This window comes from Chinchilla lanigera, unplaced genomic scaffold (genome assembly GCF_000276665.1).
Source record: "Chinchilla lanigera isolate Chin_1 unplaced genomic scaffold, ChiLan1.0 scaffold00001, whole genome shotgun sequence".
NCBI classification, from domain to species: Eukaryota; Metazoa; Chordata; class Mammalia; order Rodentia; family Chinchillidae; genus Chinchilla; species Chinchilla lanigera.
Genome location: NW_004955402.1, coordinates 23,745,505 through 23,756,438, shown reverse-complemented (window position 1 = coordinate 23,756,438; position 10,934 = coordinate 23,745,505). Strand labels below are relative to the sequence as shown.

The window sequence follows — 10,934 nt, the reverse complement described above, 5'->3', positions numbered from 1 at the left end:
CGACCTTGCGCTTGCCAGGCAGGCGCTGTGCCACTGAGCTAAATCCCCAGCCCCCTTGCTTCTTTAATATTTTTCTTTCATTCCATCCCTCCTTACTTTTCACTATCCTCTCTCTCTCTCATTCTCTCTTTTACCTGCTTCTCATTCTCCTTCTTCCCCTCCTCCTCTGCCTCACTCCTTTCCCCTCTCTTCCTCCCCGTCTCTGTTCCCCTGGAGATTCTGCCACCCCTAGCATTTCCACCTGCCTTGTTCTGTACCTGCATTTCTGCCTCTTCACCACAGAGCAGGTGCAACAAGGAGTGAGCAGAGTGAGGAGGGAGAGGAAGGCCACAGCCAGTAACTGGGCTGGATGTGCTGGACTTCCCTAGCCCCAGCTTCCTAGGGGGCATCCTGGACTGGGTTCAGGAGGAGACAGAGGGGCCTCCTAGGCTGACTAAGCAGCACGCCCAAGGATCCCTTGTGTCCTTTTGTAAAAGGCTGATTTAAGGCCCCCGGTGCTCTGACTTAGGATGTCTGGGGTGGGGCACCAGTATCTTTCTCTATAAAGAGCAGACCAGGCAGTGTGGAGCAGGTGCCAAAATACTCAGAGGATCCTGGGCTAAGCAGACAAGCCCCTTACATGGGTCAGAGTGGTTAAGCTAAAGGCTATGGAATTGTGGGGTAGAGCCAGGAGGGCTGGAGAAGTAAAGGGCCCCTGGAGGTGAAAATGGGGCTGAGCCCTAATGGGGAGGGTCTGCAGGGATTGTAAGAGGAGGGAGAGCTTCAGGCAAGAGACACTTATCTGAGTCAGATACTTCAAGTGGCAGGCAATAAATTGGATGGATGGATGGATGGATGGATGGATGGATGGATGGATGGATGGATGAGCTGGTGAATAGATGGGCTGATGGATAGATTGGCTGATGGATAGATGGATAGATGATGGATGGATAGATAAATGAATGGATGATGGATAGATGGATAGATAGACAGATAAATGAATGGGTAGATGGTAGATGGGTAGATGGATGAGGAACCAGTAGGTGGATGGTCAGCCTCAAGTAACCCTAACAGAGCATTAGGCGCTGCATTCCTCTGGCATATTAGGTGTCTATGGCTTATTCAGGGTCCTGAGGGGCAGGAGACTTCCCACCACCACCAGACCCTTTACTCATCCTCTTGTCACCACCATAAGCCACCACATTCTGGAAGAGACCAAACAAACAAATGAAGGTTAAATCTGGCTGATCCCCCCCCTCCCTGCCCCACCCTGGCCCAACATTCAGAGAAGAGTTAAGTGACAGAGCCTCGTTCTCGTGTATGAATTAATAATTGATTCAGTAACAAATCACTAATATTGCAGTAGTCATGGTGAATAAGATAATGAATGTGTTCTGTCCAGGGAGTGTCGTGTTGTGAGGATTCAGCTGAAATTATTCATAAATGTGCTACTTTTCCTCATCTCCAACTGCTACTAGTTTAGCTCCTCTTTTTAATCTTCCCAACCTGTCACATTCAATGGTGGAAATCGTCAGGCTCCATATATAGTAGAATATTAAGGGGGAACTGCCAAGGTATTATGTCAAATTTCAATAGGTAATAGAAACAAAGTGCTTGAAGACCCTTTCCCACTTCTCAAGAAGTTAAAAAATAAGACTCCAGAAACTTTCTAGATAAACTTTAATCCCAGCAGTGAAAGAAAAACCCCAGGTCAAAGAGTCTGGACCCTTGAACTGTGGCCCCACTTTGTCACAAACTTGCCATGGGACTTTGGGTAAGGTGCACACCCATGCCGAGTGAACTTTTCCATCTCTAAAAGAGAAACAGTAGTGCCTCCCTGCTTTTTTCTTAGGGGTAACGAGGGAACTGTGAGACGATGGGGGTGGGGAGTGCTCTGGGCCACTAGCAGATAGCTAGGCTGGAGTCTTTCCACCACCATTTGTAAGTCATGGGACTCTAGCCAAATCAGGTGACTCACTGTTACAGAACACCTTCTGTGTGGCCACTCTGAGTGAGTCCCTGCCCTGTCCTCTCACCCTCCTTCACCACTGGACTCCACTAGGCTCAGTTCACCCCGCATCTCTCACAGCACCTCTCTGGATCTTGCTCTCAGAGCATGCCTCGCATGGTCTTGTGTTCTGTCTTCCTCCACGCCCTTGTCAGAGCGCCATGCCCTTGGATACACTGCTCTTCACACCATGCCATCTCTCTTTTGAGGCTGCAAGCTTTTAAATCCAAGACTGTCTTTGACATCTTTGAGTATAGTAAGAAAGGAGGGAATAAATTGTAGAATGAATCTATTATTGGTGGGCAAGTAGGTAGATGGGTGGATGGGGAGATGATAGGTAGGTGTTTAGAGGGACAGATAGATGGATAAGCAGATGGACGGTTGGGCAGCTTCATGGATGAGTAGATGGGCAGAGAGATACATGGGTGGAAGAATGAGAAACTTGAAACTGGCATCATACCATTCTCACTCGATGAGCAAGTATTTGCAGAGTCCTTGCCATGCCCTGATGTTCATCTGTGTTTTACCAGGTTGCAGAGCAGAAGAGGAAATGTCAGTGACCTGGCACTGACTGTGCTTGGAACAGGGGGACAGTGATAAGATGGGGAGCGAGAGTGGAGATCATGACACTACAGCTGACAGAACCTTGGGATGGGCCTTTTAGAGGCTTTTGTGTGCTCACTTATCCTACAAAGGAGACAGGGTTACAGAGGGCATAGACATTTAGCTCCATTACACAGCTGGTTGGAGGCAGGGCCAGATCTCAGGTCTCCAGACAGCCAGATTATTCCTCCTTCATACCACACATGAGGAAGGCAGGAGTTTCAAAGAGAAGAAGAGGGAACTGGGGTCTGGCAGGCTATGGGACTTGTGTAGGAAATCAACAGTGTCCCGAGGGGTTGATGCTAGTTCTACTGAGTCAGAAGAGGGTAAAATATTCTCTGTGGACCCACTGGGGGCTCTAACTAAAGAGGGCTGCCCTGAGTAGATGTCATAGGAGCTGAGGAGGAATGGAAACAAGGCTGTCTTCTTTCCCCTTCATGTCCATCTGTCTGCAGTGCCTCTGTGCAAACACATCCGAATCAAATCAGACCTTTCCCACACACCAGACACATACCCTGGTGCAGCCTTCGCCACAGAGGTCCACTGCAAATGCTGACATGCCACACTCCCCACACACCCGCAGATGCTCTCTGACACAGGTGAACACACCCACAAAAGTACAGAAGTGCACCCCACAAAGCACACACGTCCACACACACATGAAGACATGCAGGCACACAAACATGAAGAAACATACATGCTCATCCAAGCCTTCGTTCTGAGTAAGTTATTAAAAATGTAGACATTGCTGGCTCCCAGGGTCAATATGTTGTTTTTAAATTTAAACATGAATTTCCATTTCATTGAGCCTCCAGGGCTAACAAGATGTGCTGTGACAGGAGCAGCTAGCTGGAAAAGGCATGATTGAAGATCAAGCCAATAATGCGTGTGCACAGCCTGGGCTGGGAGGGAAGCCCCTTTGCCCAACCCCCACAGCCTGGTGTGAGCCACAGGCAGGCAGTGGTGTCACTACTACCACTCAGCACTGATTTCTGACCCAGGTGACTAACCCATGTCTCCCAAGTTAAAAGAGCAGAGTGCAATAGCAGAAATAAGTCACATCCAGCCAGGTATCCATTCATCTACCCACCCACACATTCACTTATCCATCCCTCCATATTCAGTGAAAACTCAGAGCTGGACAAGGACTGTGGAGGTGATGGCAAGAAGAAAAGTGCTATCCCTGGCTCCAGGAAGGTTCCAGTCTCATTGGAGTGAGATGTATGTCTCTCTGAACTCCAGCCAGGGTATCTTCTGTATCCTTAGACAGTGGCAGAGGCTTTGGTTTATAACCATGCCATAAGCAACCTCTCCTTCAGGCTATAAGTTTTGTGAAAGAAGGTATCATATCTATCTTGTCCAGTAGGGTGATCTCAGGATCTAACCTCAGTAGGTGCCCAGTAAAGTTCTGGTGAACTGGAACAAGATTGGGTTGAAATCCAGAAGGCAGACCCAGAAGTTTTGTGGGCTTGTGCCCTTTCTTATCCTGATGGCTGTCTGACAGCAGGGTACATGGAGTTAGTTATATAGGAATAAGTGAATGAGCTAGTGAATTAGTTGAGTGAGTAAGTGAGTGTGAGCAAGGGAGTAAATTAAAGAGAATGAATGAAAAAGATGGTGTACTCAAGGATCAAGACCTCTTCCAGGAGGAGGTAGACGAGAAGGCCTTTCTCTTGCTTGCCAGGTAGTTGGAATGGACAGAAAATCTCCAGGGGGGAGAAACAATGGCTGAGAATTGAACCCATGGTCAGGACTTCTAGCAGGGAGGAAGGTACAGTCACCATTCCTGAACCAGCCCTTGAAGGAGCTGGTCAAGGGGAGTAGGAACCTGGGCCACCTCCCTGTCCAGCTCTCCCTTATATCCCAAGGGCTACCCTTCCCTCCATAAGCTGCTGGGCCGCTGCCTGTCTTGGACCCTTAAGTTACAGCTTTGCCTAGTATTGTCTTTCTCTGGGAGACCTCTGATGGGATTGGACTTGGTTGGTCTCTGTAGGGTCTAAGGTTTCTCTCATGCCCTAAAGTCCAATCAATACCTAAAATGCTTCACCCTACCAGAGGGGTTAGAGTGAGAAGGAAATAGCAGCAATGCCTTTCATGGACAAGTGGCTTCCATGGCCTCATTTCCTGTAGATGGTTTGGCCAAACTGGACCACCATTTTCCTTTGTGCCGTGGACACACATGTGCAAACACACAACACACACAGATGCACACAGGAGGAGGAGCCATTTGCTAATCTGGTTTTAGGTTCTGTCAAGCTCACCCAGTCTCACCAACGCAGCTACACATACACATCAAAACACATATGAGAGAGTTTCCCTCTCTTCTAGATTTCTGAACCCAGAATAAATCTCAAGACTCTTCCTTTAAAAATCCAAGCTGTTTGTTTTCTGTCTCTAGGAATCCACCCCTCCCCTTGTCTCCTGATCTCATGGAAGTAGAAGTCTGGGAGCACTGCTCCTGCAGGTTGGCAAGGCTGCCAACTCCCATCAGGACACCAGGCCAACTTCTGGCCAGACCCCCAGCTGGGGCATTCGTAGGCCGCTGGCTTGCACACTCTCCTTGGACCTACACACAGAGAGGGTGAGTGTCTAACTCATGCCTGACACACTCCATCATGCACATACACATGTATGCAGAATGCAACTGCTGGATGCACACTGAGCCTTCACATACCACATCCATCTCCCCCAGTGAGCACACATATGGCAAAACTGTGTATGCCCCATGTACAGTGACAGCTCCCACCAGGATGCACAAATATGCATGTGTACACATGCACACAGGGTGATAAGCCGGCGCAGCATGTGCAAGGATCCCCATGTGCCCACGAGCACACAAGTGTCCTCAGGTCCCATATTGGAGTTATCAGCCTGATGTCCTGGCAGCACAGGCAGGAGATGGGTGAGAGACAGGAGCTGCCCACCTGCCTGCAGGCCTGAACTTTATGAGTCCAGGAACAGACACCTAGGCTTCTGGCCCTTTAAACATCCATTAAGAGTCTCACCTCTCAAATAATTCAGCAGAGGCATCAGCCAAAAGGGCACACTCTCCTCTCCTTGTCTTCAGGAGCACTAGAGGGAAGGAGACAGGGGAGAGAAGAGATTAATTGGAGCTGGAACTCTAGCCAGGGATTGTGTAAACCCAGGCTGTGAGGGAGGTGGGGCGGGGGTCCACACTCGCTTCTCTCATCTCCGCTTCCTGTCCTTTACAAGTCACACTCTCCCAGGGACCTCACACACATCTAGATGGGGAGGGACAGCAACACTGTCCAGTCAGCACCTGACAGTGGCCCTGGGGCTGCCTCTGCTCCCTGCATTCTCTTTGGCCTTTTTCATCCCAGTACTAACAGCCAACCAAACTCAGAGGGAGAACAGCTTTCAGGCTGGGAGCCCTGGTGCCCATGGCCCTGCAGCTGTGCACATGAGGGGTCATTGTAAAGCAAATTCTGTTTGTGGATCCAGAGGGACCCCAGATAGGGAGGAGCAGGGAATTGCTCTGTAATTGCTGCAGCAGGTTTCAGGTACAGCCCCGAGCTCCTGTTCCTTCTACCCACTGCCTGTGTTCTCCCCAGCTGATTCAGCTCTGAGAACTGCCCCGGGATAGGAATGGAGGGAGGGGCAGCGGTTCCCAAGCTCGCTGACCAGCTCCCTCTGCCCTCCCAAGGTCTCCCTGCCCCTGCACACCTGGCAGCTCCCAACCCAGCTTTCTGAAACTCTGCAGCAGAGTCTGGGCAGGGGTCTGCTGGGCCCCTCTTCAGGGTATCCCAGAGTGGGCTGGATATAAGAAGGATAAGAGGCAGGTTTCAGCTCAGTGTGGAAATCACGCTTGTATCTCAGGGTGTCCCCCAGTGTGGCACTTCCTGGGCAGGGACCCAAGCATCTCCCCTGGGATTGCATTTCTCCCAATCCACCTCCACAGAAGGGAATTTGTGGGAATCTGTCTCCCACTCAGAAGGGACCCTTCCCCCCACTGCTCACACCCCTGCTCCTAGTTCTCAAGGCACTGAGGGGGCAGAAGGGGCAGCCCCATTCCGGGTTTGGTCTAGTCCTCTCTGAGAGCCACTGGGAAAGTGTTTATTCATGTGGGAAATCAAATCACTGGGGAGAGCCACAGTCCCCAGCATAATGAGCTATGTAGGTCAGACTAGGGTTTCTTCCACATGACTGCCCTTTGGACATCAGAAGACAGCGAGCGAGCTGGGCCCCTGCCCCAGGTCCCTGGCCTTCACTTAGCTAGAGGTCCTGAGCCTGGTGCAGGGATCCCACCTAGGGTCAGATAGACTTTCTGCCTAGAGAAGAGCCCGTTTAGGACTAGTGTGGCTACTGTAGCTTCCTAATGCTGGGAGCCAGAGTGGGACAGGGAGCAGAGGACTATGACCCAGACTTACACCATGGAGCAGGACACAATGAGGAACTTGTACCAGGAAGAGCTAGGCATAGGATCACCAAGCAAGAGAGGCCACATCTTGGAGAACACCATGCCCTGTGGCTCAGACCAGGCCTGAGTTCAGGCTCTTCACTTATGATCTGTGGGCTGTGGACAGTCCCTTAGGGGTAGCCAGCCTTAGCCTCCCTGTCCCTCCTGTAGGAATAAGGAAAACTCTCCGTGATGTGGGCAACACAGTGCCTGAGGCACTGCTGGGACTCAACAAAGAACAGCTGTGGGGATTCTGAGACGAGCCAGGGCAGGAGGAAAAGCCTGGAACCTAGGTCTCCCACCTCTGCCTCCACATCTGTGAATCTGGAAGAACCATCAAGCATGTGTGAACGGAGCTTCAGACCTGCCAAACCTACATGGAATCTCCACACTTCTTCCTCTCACATCCTCTCTCCTAAAGGAAACACGAGGCTTCCTGACTTTTTCATGAAAAACGTGCACTCACTTAGGGTGGCTGACGAGTAGCTTGTGGAGATGGGAACCAGATTCTTGCATGCCTGGATATCTGGCCACTTGGTCCCTTGTACAGGTCCTTGAAAAATGTGTCTCGGGGTCTTCCTAAGGCAAACCTTCAACTCCACAAAGGAGGCTTCTTGAAGGCTGATGCTTTGCACACACTTCTATCACAGATGTGATAGAATTTTCCTAAGCAGTCTGCTTTCTAAAAGGAGCCACCTGTTTCCCGTCCCTTGGTCTAAGAGCAGCAGACGCTGGGGAGCGGGGAGGGCAGTGAAGTCGAGAAGAGGAACAGGCGGAGCTGAAGGTCCGGGTACGGGAGTCTCTTTCAGATGCCACTTTGTGCCCTCCAGCAGCGTCCCAGCCACCTCACCTTGCCGATACTCTCCCTGTACAGGCCCAGTTTCAGGACACACAGGAGTGCCAATGTAACCAGGCCTTTTTTTAAAAAAAAAAGTCTCTTCTTTCAAATCAATGTAAAAATATTCTGCGGTACAGAGCAGATTTGATTAAAAAGGGAAAAGGTTGCCTGAAATATGCCCAAAAAAATTGAGCTAATGGGAATCTCATTCATTATTTAATCTCCTGCTTATCAGAACAGGACCAAAATGGAATCTAATATGGCATGTGCGTGGTGTTGTCCTGGAGAGCAGACAGAAGGCAGAGAGCAGGAGAAGAGAAGGACAGATCAAGACTTGCTGTTTCACTTTGTATATTAAACCAGGCTGAGGGCTTTGAAGCAGATTAATAATAGTAGTGGGCCTGAAAATCTCAATAAATGTGTGCATATGTACACACACATACACGCAGGCAGAGGCACACAATGAATATGTTTATGGGATAGCCATTCTCATATGTTATGCTATGGTTTATAAGTCCTTGCACTACCGGACTTTGCTAAACACAAGGAAAGTGTATCTCCTCCTGCAGCAGCTCCAGGAGGTGAGGAGACCAAGAAATGACCAGGCGGGTGGTGTCTTGCACATTTATGCTGTGCTGGCAACATCCTCCTTGTTCTAAAAAGGGTCTGGAGCAAACATCTAGTGACCCTCTCCCTGGAGTTTTGCTGAAGCGGGGACAACATCTTTAGAGAGTTTGCAATGTGCCCAAATGTATGTTGTCTGTGCCTTTTATTCCCATAGTAACTCTAAAGATAGTATCATCATCCCTGACCTCCACATGACAGAACTGAGACACAGAGATGTAAGGAAATGGGCCCAGGTCCAAAAGCATAGTAAATGGCAGATCTATTGGACCCTAAGATTTGTGAACCTTTTTCACTAAGCTGTGTTGCCTTCCCTAAGGTCTATAAAAGTGAGGACTGATATCTCACTTGTGCATGGATGGCCATCCAAGTTTCATTTTATTCCAACTGATCTCCTCTAGCACCCCCTAAGACAAGTCCACTTTGAATCCCTAGCTCACTCCATTTACCCACATCCTCACCCCCATAGCACTTCTTCTGGCCTTGCTTCCAAAGGTCTACCTCTTCCACCTGCCCTGCCCAGCTGCGCTCCCTGAGGTCTGCTTGCTAAGCACCTGCTGAATACAAGCCCTGTAGGTTGTGCCCTCAAAGGGTCATAATCCACATGCAACATTACTGGGTTTTCCTTTTTTTCAACCCTGCCCCACCAAGGGCAACATTTGCTTTTCTCAATGTGCATTTTAACCTTGGTAATCAATGGGTCAAGTTTGGACAATGTCCCAGCAAACGACCACCCCACCTTTAGAGCTGTCCACTTGTGAGTTATTCATTGTTCAGACCCATGGTGGCCCCACCGCCATGTTTCCCAATGTCCAGCAGCCCAGCCCTTTCTCTCTCATTCCCTACAGGCCCATCGCACATGATGCTGAGCCTAAACAAGAGCAACAGGAACACATGCGGGCAGCAAAGGATGCTTTATGATAGGGGGATGTTTTAATGACTCGCTATGGGCTTTTGCTGAAGCATTTCTTCTCCCTCCGCATGGTCCCACCAGCCAAACCTGGACTGGGATGTAGTGCAGGCATGCATAGGGCATCATCAAACCTGCTCACTTCTTTCCCTCCTTTAATGACAACCAGGGACAGCTTTCCTTTACTCATCTTTGTAATTCAGTTGGAGCTGTAAGGGAGTTTAAAAAAAAAAAAAAAAAAAAAAAAAAACCTAGAGCGAGCTACCAAACAGCCTACAAAACAACTCAGCCAGGCAGTTTCTCCAGCAAACCTAAGTCTTATATCTTCTGTGACAAAAAGATTTATAGCTATTTTTTATTAAAAAAGAGAGAGAGAGAGAGCTGCGGATAATCAGATCTGAGACGCAGAAATAGGAGCATGGAGGTGTTATGCATGTAAGTTATTTTAAAATATACTTTAGGTGCCTGATGGATTTTCCCCCTCCCTACTGGAGGGAGCAGCCCAGCCCCACCCCTGCCTGACCTAACATGATGGAATTGATGTGTGAAAGAAACAAACAGAGTCTCTGATTCTAGTATTTCCCAAGCACTGTCTCTCAAGCTCCTTTCCCAGACACTGCCCTCTTTCCTCAACAGGTAGAGGAGGGACGGACTTAGCCACAAGCTCTTAAGACAGCTGACCACCCCCACAGTGTTCAGTTCGGGGCCTCCTTTTATGAAAGAAGTAAATGACAGTTGTGCACAGGAAGCCTTTCCCTGCACTTGTGCCTCTATGGCCTCCACAGCAAGGCATACACACCTCAAGTTCTCTGAGTTTCCTGTGCCTTCCTGGCCCCGAAGCCAGGTCCCCTGGGCTGGAAAAGTAAAGGCAGAAATTGATGTGTACACCACTGGAAAACAAGTGGGGCCTGGCCCCAGAATGGGCAGTCCTGCCTGGCTGTTTATCCAGTCTTGAGGCAGAGCAGCCCTGGGGTACAAAGATCTGCACTGGCCTGAACTGGTGGAAGGAAAAGGAGGAACACACTCCTCCCCGCACACACACAGGGAGGTCCATCCGATGGGGTCTACACAGGACAGCACTGTCGGATGACCAGATGTTTGACAGTTAGTGAAGATGACAGGATGGTGGTGAGGAGGAAGCACATGGAAAATAGGTCTCATACTATGTGGAGTAACAGGAGGAACTTGGGATCTGGAGGTAAAGGCAGTGAGAAGCTGTGGACAGCCAGCTCCAGGCGAGGAGGGCTGGGGGCTGCGGGCCCGAGTGGGAGAGGCCTTACAAAGGGAGTTTGTTTGGGGGGACAAATAGTGAAGACAGTTTAGGGGGTGCAGCAGGATGAGTGACAACTCTGGGGCAGGAAGAAGCACAGCGCAAGGTATGAACCAGTCCGGAGCCCAAACCCGAGTGTGTGTCAGGAAGTCAGTCACCGGAGAGGACTGGCAGGGGCTTTTCAGGGGCTTGGGTGGCAGTAAGTTGGTCACACTTCCTTTCTGAGCTTGGCCTTAGGCGTGCACCCTCTACCCTAGTTCCCAAAGCTCTCTTGAGACACCTGAG

At 49.8% G+C, this 10,934-nt stretch overlaps 1 protein-coding gene across 4 annotated transcripts in view; it reads left to right on the top strand.

Annotated features, from left to right (window-relative positions):
* Window positions 1-10,934, top strand: part of Celf4 (CUGBP, Elav-like family member 4) — a 291,336-nt gene that overhangs the window by 142,057 nt on the left and 138,345 nt on the right. The window lies entirely within an intron of this gene.